The sequence below is a fragment of the Mustela erminea genome, chromosome 14, assembly GCF_009829155.1.
Source record: "Mustela erminea isolate mMusErm1 chromosome 14, mMusErm1.Pri, whole genome shotgun sequence".
Classification (NCBI taxonomy): Eukaryota; Metazoa; Chordata; class Mammalia; order Carnivora; family Mustelidae; genus Mustela; species Mustela erminea.
Genome location: NC_045627.1, coordinates 39,765,847 through 39,784,865, shown reverse-complemented (window position 1 = coordinate 39,784,865; position 19,019 = coordinate 39,765,847). Strand labels below are relative to the sequence as shown.

The 19,019-nt window shown below is 45.4% G+C and overlaps 1 long non-coding RNA gene across 1 annotated transcript; it reads left to right on the top strand.

Moving 5' to 3' along the window:
* The first annotated feature begins 13,838 nt into the window (after positions 1–13,838).
* On the top strand, positions 13,839–18,444 carry LOC116573688. The gene is made up of 3 exons (XR_004278943.1): positions 13,839–13,921; positions 17,913–17,973; positions 18,351–18,444. It is a non-coding gene; the product is annotated as an uncharacterized LOC116573688 (long non-coding RNA).
* The last annotated feature ends 575 nt before the right edge of the window (positions 18,445–19,019 follow it).

Sequence of the window (19,019 nt, the reverse complement as noted above, 5' to 3'; positions counted from 1 at the left end):
TTTCTAAAACCCAGAGTCTGCCATAAACAACCTTGAGGTAGCCAGAGCTTATCTTCTCTGAGCCCCCTTTGACAGCAAGGTCCACACACTGCCCCTCAGGCCATCTCACCCAGCCCGAGGGGCGGGCGCCACCCTATCCCGGCCGCTTTCACCCCCCCAGCCCAGCAGAGGCCGCTAGAGGAATACGGATGGAGCCAGAGTTGGCCAGAGCAGGGAAGGAAGAACTCCCAACAGGGCCTAGGGGCTGGTGTGATAGTCTGTCCTTCAGAAGCTCAGTCCAAGCACCCAGCTGGGACAGCGCTCTGAGCCTCCTGCTTGGCACTCCCCTTATCCCTCTCACAAGTGAAGATAGGGCCAGAGTACTTGCATTTTATTATTTTTAAAAATATGTTTCCTATTTCCATTTTTATGGTTCCTGATTTTTTTTTAAAGATTTTATTTATTTATTTGTCAGAGAGACAGAGAGAGCGAGAGTGAGAGCGAGCACAGGCAGACAGAATGGCAGGCAGAGGCAAAGGGAGAAGCAGGCTCCGTGCCGAGCAAGGAGCCTGATGTGGGACTCGATCCCAGGACGCTGGGATCATGACCTGAGCCGAAGGCAGCCGCCTAACCAACTGAGCCACCCAGGTGTCCCCTGTGTTTTTTTTAATGACCCCCAAACTATTAAAATTGTGGCTTATTTCAAATATTTATACTTAGCAAATTAAGCCTTGTGATACCCCCACCCACTCCCTCCACACACATACTGTAACTTAATGGTACCATTCACAAGCTGTATGAAAAGAATTTACAGCACACTGCAGTGGTGGACGTGGTCTGGTAATGGGACATGCTGGGGATGCATGATTTCTGTTGATCCCAGTAAGTAAGACTGAGGGCAGCTCTGTGCCAGATACATAAGCCCCACATTTCAGGTCTGTATCTGAGGCCCTTCAAAAATGGGAGGTCCTAGCCAAATGGGCCTCCTAGTCCACTGTCTGCTCTCCACCCCTACCCTCCAAGAACCAGGCCACAGTGAAATATTACACTTAGTGCAGAGTGCAGAGGAAAGGGGGTTTCAGAAGTCACCGGTACCCCTCTTCCAGCTCCCAGCCTGTCACCCTTAGGTGAAGGAATGCACTCAGTGGGCTTCAGGAATATAGCTGATGCCAGGAGGGAGGTTCCTCTGCTCCCAGCTGCTCTCTGTACAAGCCTCTAGCCCCTGAAAACCTCCTGCTCTGGGCCATTATTCCCATCCCATAGGCCCCAGAGCCTTTTCCTGTGGTTGCATTGTTTTTCTCAGAGCAGGAAGTCTTCCTGGAAATTCTCCAGGAGTCCAACATCCTCCTCCTCACCCAGGGGACACTGGCCTCAGGCGTGCAGCCCACCCCACCCACCCCACCTCCGCTCTGGGCTGGGACATGAGGCCTGGATAACAGGAAGTTATCTTCCCAGAGACCTAGTATTTTGCCCTCAGAGTGCTCTGGCACCTCTCCTAAGCAACATTCAGAACAGCCCTTTGCAGTTGAAGAGAAAACAACAAATCATATTGCCACAGGGCTGCTTGTCTGAATGTCCGTTTTCTCATCTGGGACCTAGAAGCTGAGCACCATGAACCCTGGCACCACGCCCCCACCCCCTGCATCCCCTTCACCCCCACAAGATCTATGGCTTCTGCTCCGGTTCTCAGCACTTTCAACCTCTTCCTCTTTGTTCAACTGTCAGAATCCCCATCTCGTCTGGTTGGCATGGGAAATGATAAGGCTAATGGGAAAGACTGGTTGGACCCCAGTGTGTTCCCTGTCCTGGAAGGCTGTATTATAGACTAATAGCTCAGGGTATCCTAAGAGTCTATACAATGCTAGTCCTCCTGGATGTTCTTGAAAAATGGGATTCTGTGGTCAAATATGTTCGGGGGACATCAGATATGTATCTATGGTCCTTTATTCACAATGTTGAAGTTTTTAAAAAGTCCTGAAAACAAAGGCTTCATCACTCAGGGGTAAAACCTGACCTAAACGATGTGTAGTTTTTCTGATTCTTTATTTAACCTACTTGGCGTGACTGTCCATATGTTTTGTGCAGAAGTATTTGATTAGAGGGCCTCGTCCACTCTGCTGAGGAGGCTATGGAATAAATAGCATGTTCACTGTATTATCTTATTAAAATACGAAAAATCCCAAATTCTGAATACATCTGGCCACAAGGGTTTTAGATACTGGATTGTGAATGCATAGATCCCCTCTACTGGATATTTATCCTATCCATAGCATTTCGAGGCTCTGAGCAACCTTGTAGCCAAGAAACTAAACTTAGAGCATTCCCCAAACTTATTTGGCTACAAAACTCTTTGTTCCATTTCATATCTATTAATACCTCACAAAATTTCCATGTGGACACACGAGATGTTGAGAATTTAACTAACAGTGGCCTCTTAGATGTAGGAAAAGGTGGGTCTTCCGGAAAGCAATTAGATCCGAGGCCCTAGGGATAGTTTTTCCTTATTCTCAGGGCTAATGCTGTGGGCAAGACGCAAAACTGGCGTAGGGTAGACTGAGGCAAAACTTTGATGACTCATGTGGACTTGGGACAAGCACAGGGATGGCTAGAAAACCCAGTTAGGACAGACACATGTGTCAAGAGTCAAACCAGAAAGCCAGACGAGAACCAGGAGTGAAAGAGTTAAAAGTTCAGCTAAAGATCAGAAATCAAGAGATACGCAGATTTTAAAGCAATCAGGAGTCCAAGTACCCAACACAAAAGTCCTGGAAATTAAGACAACATTTTGCCCCATCCTATGAGCTTTTACATGCCTCCTATAAAGACCCATACTCATTCTAGAGTGTACAGGTAGAAAGGCACATGAAAGCTCCTGGTGGTGTGTTAAATCAGTGAATAGACAGCTAACCCACTTAACGTCCTTTCCTGACCCAGTGGAAGGAATACTAAGGGATTTATAAGAATAGCAAATCCAGGGGCACCTAGGTGGCTCAGTTGTTAAGTGTATCCCTTTGGCTCAGGTCATGATCCCAGGGTCCTTGGATTGAGCCCCATGTCAGGCTCTCTGTTTAACTGGGAGCCTGCTTCTCCCTTTTCCATTCCCCCTGCTTGTGTTCTCTCTCTCTCTCTCTCTCTGTCAAATAAATAAATAAATAAAATCTTTTAAAAAACAGCAAATTCAGGCAATAAGAACTTCCAAGGTATTTCTTGTATCTCTGGCTTCTGGCTGCTGCTGTATGTTATCATTCTTTGAAATTACAGATTGGTTTAAAAAAAAAAATGTGGGGCTCAGTTACCCGTGGCAGTAGGACCAGAGCCGGGAGCGTCTGCCTGTCAGAATATGCTAGTGAGGAGGCAGTCATTCCCTTAGCAGTCTTGGGTCTGTTGGATGTCAAGAAACTCTTCAGAGTTGGCTCTGGGTAACTCTAGGATCACTCAATTAATGGCCATCTCTGCACTCTTAAGGCTGTGCTCCAAGCGTCAGGAACATACCAGGAAAAGCATGTGCCCAAACCACCACAGGCTTTGCTGCAGCTGACCCCTGCCTCTTGCTACTGTGAGTACAGTATGTTCAAGGCCTTTCTTTTTTTTTTCTTTTTTTATTTATTTTTTCTTTTTTTTTTAAAGATTTTATTTATTTATTTGACAGAGAGAGATCACAAGTAGGCAGAGAGGCAGGCAGAGAGAGAGAGAGAGAGGAGGAAGCGGCTCCCTGCTGAGCAGAGAGCCTGATGCGGGACTCGATCCCAGGACCCTGAGATCATGACCTGAGCCGAAGGCAGCAGCTTAACCCACTGAGCCACCCAGGCGCCCTGTTCAAGGCCTTTCAAAAAATGTCTCTTCCAAGTCTCATGCTCACCTTTTGACTATCTCCCTGTGCCTGCCCTCGATGGCTCATTCTCAGTGTCAGGATTTCTCAACCTTGGCACTACTGACATTTGGGGCCAGATAATTCTTGGTTGTGTGTAGCTGTCCTGTGTATTGAAAGATGTTAGTTACCCACTAGATGCCAGTAGCATCTCCCCAGTTGTGACAACCAAAACTGTTTCCAGAAACTTCCAATTGTCTCCAGAGGGGCAAAATCATCACTTCCTGTTGAGAACCTCTGCTCTACACAATTTAGGAGGTAGCATGGCAGACTGAGTGCCTGGGTGAGACCCCAGTTCTGTCCTGGGCCAGCTGTGTGCCTAGAATCTATATGATTTCCTATGTGACCCTATAATATTTCTGGCTGAATTTAACCTCTCTGATCCTCAATTTCCTCGTAAAAGAGAGAAAAATGATAATAAATATCTCACAGGCTTGTTGGGAGGGTTAAATGAAGTAACTCATGTAAAAAGATTAAAGTGCTTGGCACAAAGGAGCATTCCAAGACCTGTGGGTTATTATTTACCCCTCAGGGCTCCACACCTGCTTTGAGGGTGACCACTAGCTGCCTTTAAAACCCCTTATGAAACATTTCAAAACATTTCATTCTGACCTTCCCTCTCAAACTACATATCCTTGACATTGCCTCCAACTCAACATTCCAGACCTATTGACTACTTGCCATTCCAGGGAAGCAGCCAACCTTTTTAAGGCTCCTGGGGGTCTTTGTAAGGCAGGTAAAGGTTGCTCCTTATGCCTGGTACTCTCCTCCCCTCCCCTGACTAATTGCTACATTCCTTTCAAGTTTCTGTGTGGAAAGCACCAAGTCCAGGAAGGCTTCACCTCCCAAGTCAGGGCACAGGAGTGTCCTTTGCCCTCTCGTCGTGAAGCTTCTGATAGTCATGTGGTCATCGCCCAGTTCTCTGAACTACTCTCCTGACAGGGATCCCTGTGAGGCCAGGGGTGCTGTGTTGTTGTATGCAGGCTCCAGAACTCTGCATACAGCAGGACTTGATGTCCAACAGGGAGTTTGGGATGTGTGTGCTGTCAATAGCTAATTCCGTGAACTTCTTCAACGCTAATACAGAAAAAAAACTTTTTCTCTTCCTTCCCAGATAACTACATATTATCCTTTCCACTTCAATAGATAGTATTTGAAAGTGGAACAAAATTCGTGTTATCAAAAGGTATATGGAGGGGGTGCCTGGGTGGCGCAGTCGGTAGAGTGTTCACTCTTGGTTTTGGCTCACATCATGATCTCAGGGTCCCGGGATCAAACCCCATGGCAGGCTCCACGCTTACCAGGGAATTTCCCTCTCCCTCTGCCCCTCCTACTCCTTGTCTCTCTCTCTCTCTCATATAAATAAACAAAATGTTAAAAAAAAAAAAAAAAGGTATATGGAGAAAAGTAAGACTCCTTTTCCCATCCTCCAGCTACCTAGTCTCCCTACCCAGAGGCCACTGTAGGACCATGCAGCCTTCCACTGATGTCCCACTATGTACTCTAAATGGAGTTTTTGTAATTTAGTACCAGGATTTCCTATGTGCTACCCCAGTCCAGAAAGCCAGCATGAGTCCTCCCCATTCCCCAAATCCCACTTTCCATACTCAAGAAAATGGATGCATTGGGGCAGGAAACAAACTTTTGACTTTCTTCAAAGGCAGCAAGGCAGGAGGTGGCAGAGGGCAGAGGTGACAGACAGTAAGGGGGAAATTTGGAAGATCCCAGCATGGCCACCACCCCAAATCTCCTGAACTGTCTAGACACAGACACACGCACGTACATACGTACATGTACACAGAATAAAAGCAGAAGCTGTGGGGACACTCTAAGGGGCCATCCCCTGGAGCACTGTCACCTGCAAAGCCTCACGCTCTCCCTCACTACCTTGAGAAATCTGAGGGACAGGGAGCGTCAGGCCCAGCTTCAGGCTTCCTCCTCCCACCCCAATAAGCGGAAGCAAACTTCAATGCTTAGTCATTTCCCATGGGGTTGGGCTTTACCTGGGGGTCTGAGTCACCCCACAGGTGTCAGTGAGGGAGAGGTGCTCTCCAACATGACACATCTGCTTGCCCAGGAAGGACATTAGCCACTGGGAGTTGCGGGGGGCCACTACAAATCAGACCCCAGATGCTAAGAACCCATGCTGTTCTGTGAAGGACTTTGCATTCCAGGCCAAGGGCAAGACCTTAGGATCCTTTGCTTGTCTAATACCTTTTCCTCTCTCCCTCTCATCTTCCTCCATGGGGAACCAGCCATCCTGAGTTGCAGCTCTCAGCACCTCAGTGGGTAAAGCCACCACCCTCCAGAGAGGGCAGGGGTAGAGTCCGCTAGAGTCCCAGGCACTTGGTGGGCCTTCAACAAATGTTATTTACCTTTCCCTGCCTGAATTGAGGAGAAAGTCCAGGGCCTGAGGGGCACCAGTACACATACTGATCCCATGGGAGCCTCAGCACCTGACCAAACATCTCAACCATGCCAGGGGCTTTCTGAAGCTGGCCAGAGGTGACTGACCAAACCCTGGGAAAGGCTGGATTCTGTTCTGGGAATCTTCACCTTGGCTTGACTTTCACTGTGCCTACAGCAACTGTGTCCACTCCTGTTAAGCTGTGCTAACCGTAGTAGGCTAAACAATGACTCCCCAAAGATGTCCACATTCAAATCCCTGGGACCTGTGAACCTCAGTTTACATGGCAGAGAAGACTTGCCAGATGAAGTTCAGTGAAGGATCTTGTGATGGGGAGATGATCCTGGATTAACTGGAGGGGCCCAATGTCATCACAAAGGTCCTTGTAAGAGGGAAACGGAGGAACCAGAGTGAAAAGAGGAGATGTCATGATGGAAACAAAGGTCAGAGTGATATGGGGCCCCTGAGCCAAGGAATGCAGGCAACCTTTAGAAGCTGGAAAAGGGGAGAAAACAGATTCTGGGGCACCTGGGTGGCTCAGTGGGTTAGAGCCTATGTCTTCAGCTCATGATCTCAGAGTCCTGAGTTAGAGCTCTGCATCGGGCTCTCTGCTCAGCAGGGAGCCTGCTTCCCTCTCTCTCTGCCTGACTCTTTGCCTACTTGTGATCTCTCTCTCTCTACCAAATAAATAAATAAAATCTTTTAAAAAAAAAAGAAAAGAAAACAGATTCTGCCTAGAACTCCAGTCTTGCTGACTCATTTTGAACTTTTGACTCCTAGAACAATAAAATAATACATCTGTGTTATTATAAGCCACTAATTTTGTGGTCCTTTATTACAGCAACAGTAGCAACGAATACAGATTTTGATACTAGGAGTAGGGTGTTGATATAACAAATCCCTGAAAAACCAAGTGGCTTTGGAATTGGACAGTAAGGAGTGGACAGAAGAATTTTAAGAAGAATGATGGAAAAATCCTAGATTGCCTTGAACAGACTTGTTAGTAGAATTATGGATGTTAAAAACTCTGCTGGTGAGGTATGAGAAGTGAGGAACACAGTAGAGAAAACCTATGTTGTCTTAGAGAATATCTAAATATTATAAACAGAATGTTAATAAAAATATGGACATTGAATATGAGATGCTGGTGAGATCTTAGAAGTGAGGAATATTTTATTGAAACCTAGAGGAAGGTGAGGAGGGGTTTTTATTATTAGTGGTGGAAAATTTATCCGAATTGTATCCTTCAGTTCTATAGAAGGCAGAACTTGTGAGGAATGAACTTGGATATTTAGACTGGGAGATTTCCAGGCAAAATATTGAAGCTGCAACATGGCTAATTTCTGTTCTTTATGGTAAAATGTGAGAGAAGAAGATAAATTGAGGGAAGAACTATAAACAAAAAGGAAGCAGGACTAGTAATTTGGGAAACTCTCAGCCTATCCAGATTGGAAAGGATGCTAAAATTAGGAGATTCACTGTCAGAAAGGAATACTCTGGAGAGAAAGCCAAAGGTGTGACTAGACAACCTTTTGTTAATGCCTTGAAAGGATCAAAAGGTATTCATTTACACAGAGGACTCTTCGAAAATTTTAGGCGTGTGACTCATGAATCCCCACAACCATCGCAGGGAAATCCAGAAATAGAGGTGGGATCATCCAGGAAAAATCTGTGGAGGAACCTTTTGTCTAATGAAGTGAATCGCTGTGACATACATTGGAGACCCACAAGATTCTTGTTAATTTTACACCAACATAAACACTGTCAACTCGGACTGAAAGGGACAGAGAAAAAACAAAATGAAAGAAGACTGACAGACTCCCAACATTCTAGAGGCAAGAAACAAGATGACAAAATTACTCAGCTGCAAACAGAATTATCTGTCAAGAAAAACGTAGAACGACAGAGAGAGAGGGGTAGGCCCAGAGGCTAGAGTCTCGAGCCACAGAAGATTACTTCCAGGCCTTGAAACCCAAAGGAGTTTACCCAGCTATATTTTAGAATGTCTTGGGACCGGTGACTTCTTTTTTCCCTTCCCTTTTCTCCCTTTTTTGAGCAAGAATGTCTAGAACTATTATTCAGTGCCTATCCCTGGAAGCTGATAATTCGTTTCTTGAGTTTCACAGGTTCTCAGGTGGGGGGAAAATGGTCCTCAGGATGGATTGTATGCAGTGTCTCACCCATGTCTTACTTAGAATATTTCCATGGTGAGATGTGAGGATTGTGAGCTGATGAGGTTTAGATCAGATTTTAGACTTGAGTTGATGCTCTAATGGGTTGAAGTTTTGTGGGAGGTTGGAATGGAGTGAGCGTACTTTGTATATGAGATAAATGTGAATCTTTGGGGCCCAGAGGGTAGACTGTGGTAGGCTGAGTAATGACCCTTGAGAATATCCACATCTTAATCCCTGGAATCTGTATGTTGGCTTACAGGGCAAAAGGGACTTTGCAGATGTGATTAAGTTAAGGATTTTGAGGTGGGGAGATTATTCTAGATTATCTGGGAGGGGACAATGTAATCACAGTGTATAAAGGCGACCCTCATAAGAGGGAAATAGGAGGTTCAGAGTGAGAGAAGGAGATGTGATGACAGAAGCAAAGGTTGGAATGATGTGGAGTCGTGAGCCAGGGAATGTAGGCAGCCTCTAGAAGCTGGAAAAGGCAAAGAAATGGACTCTGCTCCCCTAGAGCCTCCAGAAGGGATGCACCCCTGCGGACCCATTTTGGACCCATTCTGACCTCAAGAACTATAAAATAATACATTTGTCTTATTTTAAATCACTAAATTGTGGGAATCAGTTGCAGCAGCTGTAGGACACTCATACACTAGCCCTCTTCCTTCACCAAGCTCCGTATCTCCCAAGCCAACCTACTCTCTTCCATCTGAGGTACTTTCCACCTTTCCATCTCCTCTAGACTTCCAATTTGACCTTTATAACTAATTTCCACACCCCTAGGCTTCCACCAACTCTTTCCTTGGCACAGCTTCACTTTTTCCTGTTTCCTGACCCTTCCCAGATCTGCATTATCCTTTAACTGGATGGTTCAACCTTAACAATACATTAAAATCATGAGGATGTGGCTGGGCAAGGTGACAGGTGTGGGAGGGGGAAGACTTGTAAAAAGTAGTGAAACTCCAGCCCAGATGGATTAAAGCAGACTCAGGTATGTCATGATTAAAGTTCCCAGGTGATTCTATGTGCCATACCATCATTGAGAACACCTGCTCACCTGTTGCTCCAGGGTTATCAAACTTCCACATACATACGAATTACCTTGAGAACTCTGAAGGTAAGTGCCTGGGCCTCAGGCCCGGAGAGTATGGTTCAATACATTACTCAAATCTTACTCTTCTAACAGGCTCCCCAAAGGGTCAGATGCAGGTGACATTTGGAACTTGGAGAGACATTTCCACAGCCTTCTGTCTGCTCTCTCCCCAAGAGACTCAGCTAATTGATAAGATGAATTCCTTAGATCAATGATTCTCAATCTTTGATGAATATCAAAAATCACCTAGGGAGCTTGCTAAAAATAGTTTCCCAGACGCCAGTCGGGTTCGTTTAACCAGGTTATGGTTAACAAGCTCCTTAGGTGGTCTGGGTTCCTACTGCAGTCTGAGAATCAGTGCCTTAGATCAGAGATTCTCAGACGTGGGTGTGGAACAGAATTACCGGTAGGGCTTCCTAAAATGCAGATGGGTGGGCTCCCCCTCTAGAATTTCTGATTCAGTTGATCTGGGGTAGTGTCTGATAATTCACATTTCTAACAAGTGCCAAGTGATACTGAAGTTGCTGATTTGAGAACCATCATGGAGGACCACCACTTTGTTCGATTAAAACAAGCTAGACGCCCAACATGGGGTTTGAACTTGAACTCACAACACCAAGATCAGGAGTCCCATGTTCCCTGAATCAGTACCCTCCCCCACCACCCTGAGAACCACCACTTTAGATTGATGTTCTAAGCAAAGTGTTTATCTCACCGTGTGTGTCTCTCTCTGTCCTTTCTCCTAATTCTCTCAGCCATGAGAGAGTCTAGCCAAGGAGAAAGGAAGGGCTAAAGCAAATGGCCAAGCAAGTCTTGACTTGAGGGAGGTACATGAAGGGCTATCAGAGAAGGGCTTCTGGTAAGCTCACTGTGGGCCATCCTGGCATAAATCTTATAGGTCTCCAAGGCCAGGGATGGTGGCCAAATTCCAGTGGAAAATAAAAGTGATATGATCAATAGCTGTTAATTCCACATATACATTCAGCCCCACTGGGACTCAGGGGCTTAGAGCTTCCCTGGCAGAGCCTCTCAGCCTGGGATGGTAAAGCTTATGCAGGTGTAGCGAGTAGTAAGAGAAAACCTGAGGTCACCTCTTTCACCAAAGTAATTAGGGGAAAAGCCAAGCTGAGACTATAGAGTTCTGCTCACCAACAGTACTGACCTCAGCTTATACACATGCTTTGGAGAGGAGAGCTAAAGAGACCAAAAAGCAAAGATGGGAAGAGCCAGGTGAGAGAAGAAAGTCATTCTCAGTCCTTTTTATTAAGAGGGAGTCAATAATTAAGGGCAACTGGGAGGCCACAACTGTCAGGGGGATGGAGGGATTGGGCTAGGAACCCAACCAGCCAAAGTTCTTACAAAATCCGCTTCATTTTCACACTCTGCATGCAGATCTTGGCTATGTGCTAAATGCACATGACCTGCTTGAACACCAGAAGTCACATTTCAGTTTTAAGAAGCCAGAGGGCAAAGAGCCAGATCCAGTCTGCAGATCCCCTTATATACGCCACAGATCCATCTACTAACTCAACTGACTGTGCATCACAGGACTAGAGGTTTTAGAGAAGTTCCTGGAATCAGAACCACAGTCACAGGGCTGAACAGATTTGGGATGTTTAGGCAACAAGCATCAACGCCTGCAGGGTTGGATAACATCACTACTTAGTGATTTTGGTGACCGGGAACTTCTCCAACTGGGTGGACAGAGTCCCAGAGACCATCAGCAGGGCTAGCTTGCCCTGCAAATACTGATTCCCCCAAATTCCACCCGGTTATAACTCTAGTTTGTTCAACTACCTACTGGATATGGCTTTAGGGAAATCACTTATGGTAGAAACTCAACTATGAAATTATGCACGTCTTACCTGTCTGAAAGCAGGAGGCTAAGACAAAGGATACTTCCTTCTCCTTCCACACACCCCTCTCCACCCTGCTCCTGCAGCCAGGCACCAGGTTAATCCTATTTCACAAAATCTCCCAGATCTTCACACTCTCCTTGCAGGCCACTGCTACTGCCCGGGTTCAGGCCAGCTCTCCAGCTTTCATTTGGTTCAGCGTTGTCTGTTCTCCTTGTCCATAATATCACCTAGGCTCAAGAATCTTCATTTAGGGGTGCCTGGGTGGCTCAGTGGGTTGAGGCCTCTGCCTTTGGCTTAGGTCATGATCTCGGGGTCCTGGGATCGAGCCCCGCATCGGGCTCTCTGCTCAGCAGGGAGCCTGCTTCCCTCTCACTCTCTGCCTACTTGTGATCTCTGTCAAATAAATAAATAAACTCTTAAAAAAAATCTTCATTTAGAAATTGGACCATTTCCTTACACCACACACGAAAATAGACTCAAAATGGATGAAGGACCTCAATGTGAGAAAGGAATCCATCAAAATCCTTGAGGAGAACACAGGCAGCAACCTCTTCGACCTCAGCTGCAGCAACATCTTCCTAGGAACATCACCAAAGGCAAGGGAAGCAAGGGCAAAAATGAACTATTGGGATTTCATCAAGATCAAAAGCTTTTGCACAGCAAAGGAAACAGTTAACAAAATCAAAAGACAACTGACAGAATGGGAGAAGATATTTGCAAACGACATATCAGATAAAGGGCTAGTGTCCAAAATCTATAAAGAACTTAGCAAACTCAACACCCAAAGAACAAATAATCCAATCAAGAAATGGGCAGAGGACATGAACAGACATTTCTGCAAAGAAGACATCCAGATGGCCAACAGACACATGAAAAAGTGCTCCATATCACTCGGCATCAGGGAAATACAAATCAAAACCACAATGAGATATCACCTCACACCAGTCAGAATGGCTAAAATCAAACAAGTCAGAAATGACAGATGCTGGCGAGGATGCAGAGAAAGGGGAACCCTCCGACACTGTTGGTGGGAATGCAAGCTGGTGCAACCACTCTGGAAAACAGCACGGAGGTTCCTCAAAATGTTGAAAATAGAACTGCCCTATGACCCAGCAATTGCACTACTGGGTATTTACCCTAAAGATACAAACGTAGTGATCCAAAGGGGCACGTGCACCCGAATGTTTATAGCAGCAATGTCCACAATAGCCAAACTATGGAAAGAACCTAGATGTCCATCAACAGATGAATGGATCAAGAAGATGTGGTATATATACACGATGGAATACTATGCAGCCATCAAAAGAAATGAAATCTTGCCATTTGCGACAACATGGATGGAACTAGAGCGTATCATGCTTAGCGAAATAAGTCAAGCAGAGAAAGACAACTATCATATGATCTCCCTGATATGAGGAAGTGGTGATGCAACATGGGGGCTTAAGTGGGTAGGAGAAGAATCAATGAAACAAGATGGGATTGGGAGGGAGACAAACCATAAGTGACTCTTAATCTCACAAAACAAACTGAGGGTTGCTGGAGGGAGGGGGGTTGGGAGAAGGGGGGTGGGGTTATGGACATTGGGGAGGGTATGTGCTTTGGTAAGTGCTGTGAAGTGTGTAAACCTGGCGATTCACAGACCTGTACCCCTGGGGATAAAAATATATGTTCATAAAAAATTAAAAATTAAAAAAAAAATCTTCCTTTAATCCATCGTTCACACTGCTGTCACATGCCCCAAACTTTTTACTGAATTTACACCATAATAGAGTCCAAAGTTCTTCACGTGGCCAGCCCAGTCCTTTAGGCCCTCAGGTTGCAGCTCTCATCAATCCTTCCAGACAAATCTGCCAAACTGGCTTTACACCCCATCCACTTGAACCACCTGCAGTTCCTTGAGTGCCCCCTTGCTTTCTCCCTCCTCTTTACTTTTGCACATGCTCTGTCCTCTGCTCAGATTGTCATTTCTCCTTTCCATATTTGCCCTCCAAGTCCGTACTCTTAGTCATCCATGACCATCTTGTACCTCCTCCTCATGGCTGTGCTCTCACTGTACTCCATTCATTTGCGTGTCTGTTTCCCCACTTAACCTTTTATCCCACTGAAGCTGAGACCAGAGCTTTTACCTCCACAGCCCAGTTCCAGGCCTGCAAGCAACTCTCAATGAGTGTTTGTTAAATGAATGAGAGATAAATCAATGAATCAATAAATATCCTTGAGTCCCCTCTCACCCTCCCAGAGCTCATCAACTTGGCCTGAGTGTCCTTCTGTTAGAAGTCCTTTTAAAAAATGCAAATGTCCTTGGGCTGGTAGCATATAAAAGTTAATGAGTTATTTTAGACTTTAACTAGGTGATCCGGCAGAACAAGAGCACCAAAAAAAAAAAAAAAATGCCTCAGGAAAGGAGGTATAAAGGCAAGGGTAGGGAGGTAGGGAGGGCACCTACATTTCCTTTTAAATGCAAATAATATTGCCTCATATGAATATACAGCTTACTAAGAATGTTCACATACTTTATCTATGACACCTGAATCTAGAAAGGTAGGTTGGTGAGTGTTGTTGTTTTTTTTAAAGATTTTATTTATTTATTGAGAGAGAGCATGAGTGAGGAGAAGGTCAGAGGGAGAAGCAGACTCCCCGTGGAGCTGGGAGCCGGATGCGGGACTCGATCTCCGGACTCCGGGATCATGACCTGAGCCGAAGGCAGTTGTCCAACCAACTGAGCCACCCAGGTGTCCCCGTGAGTGTTTTTATCTACACTGTACATATAAGCCTTGGAGATGTTTGTAACACCATAGGAAAAGACTTAATGACAAAATACCCAAAGGAAAAGGACAAGATACAAAGTTATGTACAGACAGTGAACACAACTATGTAAAAAAGAAGGAAATAGGGGCCACCTGGGTGGCTCAGTCATTAAGCTTCTGTCTTTGGCTCAGGTCATGATCCCAGGGTTCTGGGATCAGGCCCCACATGGGGCTCCCTGCTCAGTGGGAAGCCCGCTTCTCCCTCTCCCACTCTCCCTGCTTGTGTTCCCTCTCTCGCTGTGTCTCTCTCTGTCAAATAAATAAATTTAAAAAAAATGTTTTTAAAGAAGCAAATAGGAAAGAAGGAAGAAATACAGCAAAATGCATCCATTCAATAAATATTTAATCTTTTTTTTTTTTAAAGATTTTATTTTTATTTATTTGACAGGCAGAGATCACAAGAGGCAGAGAGGCAGGCAGAGAGAGAGAGAGAGGGAAGCAGGCTCCCTGCTGAGCAGAGAACCCGATGCGGGACTCGATCCCAGGACCCTGAGATCATGACCTGAGCCGAAGGCAGCGGCTTAACCCACTGAGCCACCCAGGCGCCCCTCATTCAATAAATATTTATTAAATGTCTGCCATATTCTAGACATCGTGCTAGATTTAAAAAAAAAAAGCAATGATCAAAACACATCGTCCCTCATAGAGGTTATAATCTGATGAAAAGGTGAACACTAATCAAATACTCCTGCAACAAAGGTAAGATTGCAACAACTGCAAGTGCATCAGAGAGGTGGTACTTGTTGCCATGAGACTATCGACAAAATAGAAGGATCTTATATAAATAGAGGCAGCCCAGGAAAGACTCCCTTGAGGAAATGATCTCTGAAGCACAAGGAAAAATTTAACTAGTCAAAGAAAGTCCCAGGCAGAAGAAACATCATGAACAAGGGCCCCGTGGTAAGAGAGGGACTGAGGAGTTAGAGAATGGCAAAGTAGGTCAAGACTGAGAGAGGTTGCTGCCAGGTGGAGTTAGAGAGGACGTGGAGGCCAGACGCTGCCCAAGACAGCCAGCCAAGAACAACAGGTGTCATTAGGCACACTTGAGTTTTTCAAAAGATTTCTCCAGAATGGACTGGTTGTGGGCGTAGGAGGAAAGGGAGTAGGGATAGAGTCAATGGGGGAGGCCAACTGGGAAGCTTTTGTGGTAGTCCAAGCAGGAATTGATGGTGGCTCAACAAATGGTGGGGGTGTAAATGGAGAGAAAGGGAGGACTTCAAGAGCTATGAGGCAAATTGCCAGGATGGGATGAGGGGAATGAGAGGAGAGAAGTGTCAGGATGACTTCTAGATTTCCGGATGTGAATGGGGGTGGTGCCATCATCTGAGACAGAGAGTGATGGTAGAAGTTCATCAGGTTGAGACTTGAAGAGAGGGCCCATTTGGGGCAGGTTAAGTGTGAGATGCCCTGCAGGTGACCACCAAGAGGGGGTGTCAAGTAGACATCAGGAAATAAGGGTAGGACTGGCTGGAAATAAACATTTGCAAGTCAACTGTTTACTGGTGGTAATTTAAGCTTGGGTGTGAATAAAACTGTGTAAGAGAAAGTTTAATGTGGGAAAATGAGAAGGTCTAGGATGAGGCCTTAGGGAACCCAATGTTCAAGGCCAAGTAGAGGAGGTTGATTGCAAAGGAGACGCAGGAAATCAGAGATGTTAACAACAGCTATGAAATACTATGAGAGCATTTTACTTTTACAGTTACTTTTTTAAAAAGATTTTATTTATTTATTTGAGAGAGAGAGAGTGAGAGAGAGCATGAGAGGGGAGGGGGTCAGAGGGAGAAGCAAAGTCCCTGCTGAGCGGAAACCCTGAGGTGTGTGGGACTCGATCCCAGGACTCTGGATCATTACCTGAGCTGAATGCAGTCGCTTAACCACCTGAGCCACCCAGGCGTCCCTACAGTTACTTTTATAATCGGGCGGAATTTTTTTTTCAAGATCCATCCATTTATTCTGGTGGTGGGGAGGGACAGAGGGAGAGGGAGAGAGAATTCCCAGGCAGATTCCCTGCTGAGAGCAGAGCTCAACATGGGGCTCTATCCCACAACTCCGAGATCACGACAGGAGCCAAAATCAAGGGTCCAATGTTTAACAGACTGAGCTACCCAGGTGCCCCTATTGGGTGAAAATTTTTAGTTAAGGGGAAAAAAAACCTTTTTATGGCTCCTTGAACTTAATTAACTTTCTAGATTTTGAGAAAAACAGTACCTGAGGGCAAGAGGTGATATTCAAAATATATAAATAGCAGGACTTTAGAGTACCAATACTTGGATGGCAGCTGGAGGAGGAAGGGGTCTCAGAGGCTCCTGCTAGGGAGCCCTCTGCCCAGCTGTAACCCTATGGTTGCTGGATCACTAAGTAGAAAGAGGCTGGATGGCAGGAGGAAATCTGGAAGGAATCTTGGAAAATAGCTATTTCATGATTGCTACCAATTACCAGCCCTGCCTAAGGGTCCTCACCTAAGGATCCCACCAGCTCCTTCCCCCGCTATTGTCTGCCTGCTCATAGCCAACCTCCAAACTCTTTTCTCTAGCACACCAGTTTATTCACCATTTCTTCCTTTTTTTTAAAGTAATCGCCATGCCCATCATGGGCTTGAACTCACTACCCCGAGTTCAAGAGTCACACGCCCTAATGACTGAGCCAGTCAGGCACCCCTGGTCATCATTTCTTGAGAATGCCTCACCTTTTCATGTTCTCATGATCTTCCCTATGCCTAGAATATCTTTCTCCCTCTTGTTTGGCAAATGTCTTTGCATCTTGATAGGCCCAGGTAAAATATCTCCTCCTCTATAAAGTCTTCCCTGACTTCCCAAGGCAGAATTAATTGCCTCTTCATCATTGTTCCTTGCACTTTATACATACTTTTATCATAGCTTTTCACACTGAATTGTGGTCTTTGTTCTGTCTCCTTTGCAAAGTTGTGAACTCCTTGAGGACTAGGACTATGTCCCATTCATTCTTGTACCCCAGCATCTAAAACAATGCCTGGTGTGCAGGCACCTAAAAGTTGTTTGTTTGTTTTGTTTTGTTTATTTCTTGAATGACTCTCAATGGGAATGCAAGGTTAGAAGAAGGCCTAGTCTATCCTTTCACCCAATTTGCTATTTAAAACTCAGCAACAGGGGCACCTGGGTGGCTCAGTCACTAAGCATCTCCTTTTGGCTCGGGTCATGATCCCAGGATTCTGGGATTGAGCCCTTCATTGGGCTCCCTGCTCAGTGGGAAGCCTGCTTCTCCTTCTCCCACTCCCCCTGCTTGTGTTCTCTCTCTCACTGTCTTTATCTCTGTCAGATAAATAAAAAAAAACTTTAAAAATAAATAAATAAAACTGAGCAACAGTCCTGATGCATGCTACAACATTTATGAAACTGGAAAACATTATGACAAGCAAAAGAAGTCAGTCACAAAAGACCACATATTATATGATTCCAGTTTTATGAAATGTCCAGCATAGGCAAAGCCATAGAGACAGAAAGTAGATTAGGGGGTTGAGGGGAAGGGGAGAAAAAAGGAGTAATAGCTCACAAGTATAGGATTTCTTTTTGAGGTGATAAAAATGTTCTAGAATTAGTTGTGATGATGGCTGCACCATTCTGTGAATATAAAAATTATTCAATTGTTCACTTTAAGGGGGTAAATTATATGGTGTGTGACTTATTTCTCAATAGCACTGTTCCTTAAAAAACACCTCAGCAACTTCTCCCACTGTGTCTGATTTAAAGGGAAGGTTCAGATGTTTGCTGCTGGGGAGGAAAATGGACAGCCTGGGAGTGAATGTGGAGGGTAAGTGAAGTGTGTGGTTATTGTGGGGGTTGACATAAGTGGAAATCAAGTTGAGTCCTTGTGATAGAATGGGCCGCAGAATATTTCAGAAGGAGGGGTTCTGGTGAAAACGGAAACCACTTCAATGAAATCAGGTTTCAGCAAAAAAGGATGAGGTTAGCTTGAGAAGAGTGAAATTTTACTTTGAAACTCGTGACTGAGTATGGTCTCCTCACTTGGCCTGGGAATCGTTAAAGAGGAAAGAGTTATAATAGATAATATAGCATATCATATAACATATCCTATAGACATGGGTGGCAATTCTTACACACTTAGCCTAGAAACCCAGTATCTCTAAAGTAGGGAGCTTAAAAGGGGGGCTGTTCTCCTTTTCCCAGGTTAGGTCGTCCTGGGAGGTCAGATGTCACGGTGCTGGGTCTATGTACTCTGAAGCCATCTGAACACTGGGTCCGCCACTTACCAGCTGTGATGCCTCAGGCAAGTCACTCAATCTCCTTCTGTGCTTCCATTTTCTCTACTGTAAAGGGGGGGGTTGATAATAGCACCTTCTTCACAGGACTGTGTAAGGATTAAATCAGATCACATATGAAGAACTTAACACAGTGTCCAATGAAGGGGCGCCTGGCTGGTTCAGTCGTAAAGCATGGGGCTCTTGATCTTGAGGCCAGAGGTTCAAGCCCCATGTTGGGAATAGAACTTACTTAGGAAACAAAAACAAACAAAACAAAAGCAAAACACAGTGCCCCTAACACAGTGAGGACGAGAAGAAGGCAGTCCCCAAAATGAGTGACAGCTTAGTACCTAGAGCTGCGATTGTTGGAGAAGTAGCTGTTCCCTGGAGAGCCTGAGAGAGATTAGGGAAGAGGTAACAATGAGGCCTGGTTGCAGCTAGAGCTGCGGTGGCTGTAGCGGCAACGGGGAGGTGGGGGTGTCAGGTCTGGGTGGTGGCTGGGAAATGGTCTGAGAAGAGTTAGCAGTGTCATTGCTCAACCCGGCCGGTGGGGCTCATACTTCCTGTTTTCAGTGTCTGTGAGCTCTGATGCTGG